Here is a 5,359-nt window from a genome sequence, read left to right as displayed (position 1 = left end):
CCTCAAGCCATTGTCACTGATCACAGATCACATTTTCGTCAGTACATGATGGAAAAGTTGACTACTCAGTTGGGTCTTCGTCATGATAGCTCAAGTCCTTACTACCCACAGGCCAATTGCCAAGTTGAAGCAATTAACAAAGTCTTGATTACTATGCTTCAACAAACCATTGGGAAGCATAAGAAGGATTGGCATCTAATTCTATTCTCGGCTCTTTTGGCTTACCGAACTTCAGCTAAGACAACCACTAGTTTCACTCCATTCCAGTTGGTTTATGGTTTAGAGGCAACACTCCCGATCGAGTGTGAAATTCCTTCATTAAAGCTAGCTATCGAGCTACTCCCCGATACCTCACCTGAAGAGGAGTGGTTAATTTATCTTGAGAGGCTTGATGAGACCCATCGTATTGTTGCGATGGTGATCGAAGCACAGAAAAAATGAGTTAAATCTCATTTTGATCAAACTGTTTCTCCACGGGTTTTCACTGAAGGTGACCTTATCTTGCTGTATGACCAAGCCAATGATAGGTTGGGAGCTGGGAAGTTCAAACCTATGTGGCATGGTCCATACATCGTTAAATGTGTCTTGTAAAAAGGCACCTATGAGCTGGTTGACTACGAAGGTAATGTGTTATCGCAACCCCACAACAGGATTTATCTAAAAAAGTATTATGTGTAATTACTTTTGTACATTAGTGTGTGAATTCATTGGTGTGCAGTTTTGACTTTTTGGTATGATTGTTTGCTTTGCATACATGTTTCCTATACTTACCTTGTGTTCCACTTGATTTGCAGATGTCGTCAAACCATTACATTGGTTTTGTTGATGGTGCTTGTCGTAGCACATTGAATTTATCCTCCGCAACTTGGGAAATTTTTTCCCATGATGGCGAGTTTGACCGATTTACAAGGTATTTCCCTGGGACGAACAACTAATAATATTTCGAGTACAGTGTAGTTATTGAACTTCTATCGGAAGCAGTTTCTCTTGGCATTAGAAATTTAGTTGTTAAGTTAGATTCACAACTCATTGTGTTACAATTGAATAGTCAATACTCAGTAAGAAATCCACAAATTTTGCGTGTGGATCTACATGTTTGATTACTGGAAATAAATTTTGATTATATCACATATCAACACATTCCACGGAATTTGAATACACTAACAGATGCATTAGCAAATTATGTCCTTGATAAACATTTACATAACTTATAAAACTGATCACATCATCATTATACATGAACACATAAATAGAAGATATATATATATATATATATATATATATATATATATATATATATATATATATATATATATATATATATATATATATATATATATATATCTATATCTATATCTATATATATATATATATCTCTATATATATATATATATATATATATATATATATATATATATATATATATATATCGAGTCTTTTAAAGTTTGTTCATCAAAATTTCAAAAAAATAAGTGTTATGGGACACATGGATTTCAAAGCCTACAATAGTGCAAAAAACACAACTAGAAAAAGCTATTTTTCCACGTGATGCTTGTGATAACATGAGACCACTCTAATCACTCCGCCCAATAGCCGACGTAGTCTCACAAACACTCCTACTGTGTACCTCTGGTATTGCAGTGGCACGTATCTATAGTCACATATTCTGGAATTCCTCAGGTAATCACTTCCAGATTTCGTTCCATCTCTACCATAGGATCTTCTCCTTCCTTGTATGGAGCATATTCTATCTGAAATGCTACTCGTCGTGCTACTCGTCACATGCCAAGGGGCCTTTCTGGTCCTACATCTACACATTTATCACAAGTAAACTCTCATATACACTTTAACAAAAAAACTCATAAAACTTGAAAATTCCAAAAACAAGTTTTACCTGCATCAGTCCATTGTTCACCCGATGGTAGAGGTAGATCTGGATCTCCTTTGAAGTTCATGGCTTCATAGGCATAGTCATCCACAATGATCAATTATTGGCACAACCAACCAAAAGCGGCAGTGGGAAATGCATACGCTGCACCCCCCCCGTGAGGCATGATCTCACTCCATATGAGTAGCCACGGATCTTGTGAAGTTGGATCCTCCACCTCTACCCACTGGTACTAAAGTAGGGGCACACACTTCGAAAAGAAAGTGACCAAAATCGAACCAAAGTTGAACTGCTTCAAGTTTCCCAACTTTCCTTTGGTCAGTTGCCTCTTCATGTTGACCAGTAGTCCCTCGCACCAGTTGAACACTGTTGGAGTAAGGTAATCCTTTGCATATTGGAATTGTGATTTCAAAATCTCATGCAAATCTTGTGCCCCAGTTATATGGGCCATGGTGTGTAGAATTGTCCTTAAGGGAAGATTGTTAATGGTCATTATCTTCACCTTCCCGCTCACAGTGGTCTCTGCACCTGGGCAATGCCTTCTGATTAAAGCGTTGGTGCTCTTACCTCCACCATGGGATCCAAAGAGTTCGACTCTTTCCCCTCTTTTGGATAATCCTGTAATGGAGTAGATATCAACTACTTCCAACTCTAGTTATTGGTCTCCAATGATTAATACCTTCCTATCAACATCCCATAGACTGATCAGGTAGTGTAGCAACTCATTTTGAGCTTTGAGTCCTAGGGTTCGGAAGAATTTCAATAACCCACAGTCCCTCAAAGCGTTGACACATTCAACACTTTGGGCAGCCTGGTGATCTTCTACCTCATGGCCCCTTTCCTTCCATTCGATGACCATGTTGTCGAAAACTCCTGCAAAACAACTATTTACATTTATTAAATGCCTTTCCACGAATCAAAAACTCAAAAAAAATCATCAAGGGAGGGGATTTCTGTTTATTTTTTCCATCCTGTGGCCAACGCGTTTGTTTTAATTGTTTCCGTGCTGGCAACACGAGAGCCTTTTGGGATCAAATGAGATCATCATTGATCCGATGAGCAGAATCGCGTTGATCGCCCCCAATTTTAAAATTTGAAATCCTCCCTTTTAACCAAGAAAAATCCTATGAAATGGCATGAAAATACAATGAAAAGCAAGGAAAAGGGAAGAGCTCTTACTTGCAGTTGATGTTTCATGAAATGGTGCCTTGGATCTCCCACATTTCTTGCTTGAAGAATTAACGAAAATAGAGTAAAATTTACTCTCCAATTTACTCCAAGTGAAATGGTAAAACTGCTTTTACTTTTGGTCTATTTATAAGTTTTTAACTACATTTTTGCCAATATTTTATTATTTTCCTCGATATCAGTGATGTGTGGTTGTCTTTGTGCAATTACGGGTTCTTTTCAGTGGTTACAATGATCATTTTTGAATGATTCAATGAGTTTTTGTTTTATCTCTTTTTCGGACTCGTTAAAAATAAACGAAAAAGGAACCCCCATGGAGCCATATTTAAGCTCTTTTCTGACTCTCAAAATATGAAAAGATCTTCGAATGCTTGTCTTTTAGAACTCGTTAAAATAAATGAATTGACATCATCGCAGTATACGTTTACCCCTTTTTCGGTTTGAGATTGACTATTTACGAAAAAGGTACAACTTGGTCGACATGGTCAAGAGGTTCTTTCGAATATTGTTTTCTACATTTTTGGGTTCGAGAGACAAATTATGAAAAGGGACTTGATGGAGTTTTCTTTTTCGTCTCTTTCTCAAACTCTCTAAATATGAAAAAAATATTGAGTTATTCTTTCGTCGGACTTGTAAAAATTTAAACAGCGAAAGACTTGTCACCATGACGAGACTAAGTTTCTCCTTCCTAGGACTTGTAAAACTTACTAGGATGGATTCATTCGGAGAATGAACTTATATGACAAGCATATGTTATCCCCTTCAAGCTTGTGATTAAAAAGAACTGGGGTACTCGCTAGAAATAGCGGGGAAAAATGAAAGTGAAACATCTCTTGTATAGGAAACATGTCGTTCTTGAAAATGGCACTCATCTATTTCTCGTGTCAGGTTTGGGATATCCTCACCCAGTCACTTTTCTCTCTGGGTTTGGGTGATCCATTTTGCCTCTCATTTGACTATTCCATTTTGTCATCATGATCCTTGGTCTTATGTTAAGTCAAATGTTGCCGCACTCTGGATTTGTGTCATCGATATGTTGAAGAGAAGTCCTATCTGTAGTCTTATTACCTATATATTATCTTACCCTTTGCTATAGTCTTGGATCATACTCATTTATTTGAATATATTCCTCGTTTCGTGTCGATGATGGGGGAATCATCATGGCCCTCCTTCGATGAGTCACTTCCTGTCGACTTTAGCTCATTATCTAGGAAGGTGACTTAGAGACTCCCTTTTAGTACCTTAGAGCTTGCATGCCTTAATGGCAAGTTATCCGCATCTGATGATAGGCTTCCATCATTGGCCTTCAACCAGATGATTCCACGAGTATTCAACTTCAGCTTCATTTTCACATTCACGGATTGTATTGTCGTACCTTGAGAGCCATTTTCATTATTGGTGGTTCCTCTTGTGCCTGTTAACAATCCACATCATTGGCAGGTAATTAGATGGTTTTCTATCATGTTCGACTTCGACACATTCATTCACATGTTAGAATTCATACTTTTATCAGGTTAGGGATGGAGTGCAAGACCCTAAGTTTTGTCTTATATGAATCAAGTTGCGTGGAGTTATGTATTGTTCATGATTCTACACATGTTTCTTCTATACGGATCATTGTGACCATACCATGGGACTCTATATTTATGATGATGATGATCCTTCTATATTGGATGACTGCATCCATACCTTCGATCTTAGATTTGCAAACGATCATTTTCATTCAGATGGTTGCACCCATGTCATGGATATTTACATAGTCCTCTCTATACAGATGGTTGTGTCCATACCGTGGATTCATGTTTTGATGTCAAATATGTATATGTATGTGCATCCTTGATTTGCAAGTCTCCTGATAGTTTTTGTTCTTGTCCTTGAAAAATCTCATAAAGCATCTCAGCCATCACTCCCTATTCTGCCTTCATGCTCTAGGGGACATCTGTTACATAGTATTTTGTCACACCTCTTGCACTTCTCGGTGTCATACCCCGAAGTGCCTGAAACTTGGAAATCATGCAGTGTACCCAACTTGATATGCAGTTCAAATCCTCGTTGAAACACTGATGGAAACATGCCTTGAGCCTTACTCGAAGAATTAAGCTCTAAAGCCCTAATTTCAGGACTAGTGCGACTGTGACATTGGAAACTAGTATTGATGCCAAGTTACACTATATTAGCCTCGTGCTTCCAACACGCTTTTTACTTGAATACTCACGGTGATCCATAAAAGGCAAGTTTTTCCAAAGAGGACGAGAAGCTTTGTGATCTAGAGGCTTCCAAAAT

This window comes from Pinus tabuliformis, chromosome 1_2 (genome assembly GCF_031772625.1).
Source record: "Pinus tabuliformis cultivar Carrire ecotype Pingquan chromosome 1_2, CPIR1, whole genome shotgun sequence".
NCBI classification, from domain to species: Eukaryota; Viridiplantae; Streptophyta; class Pinopsida; order Pinales; family Pinaceae; genus Pinus; species Pinus tabuliformis.
This window is presented reverse-complemented; position numbering follows the sequence as displayed.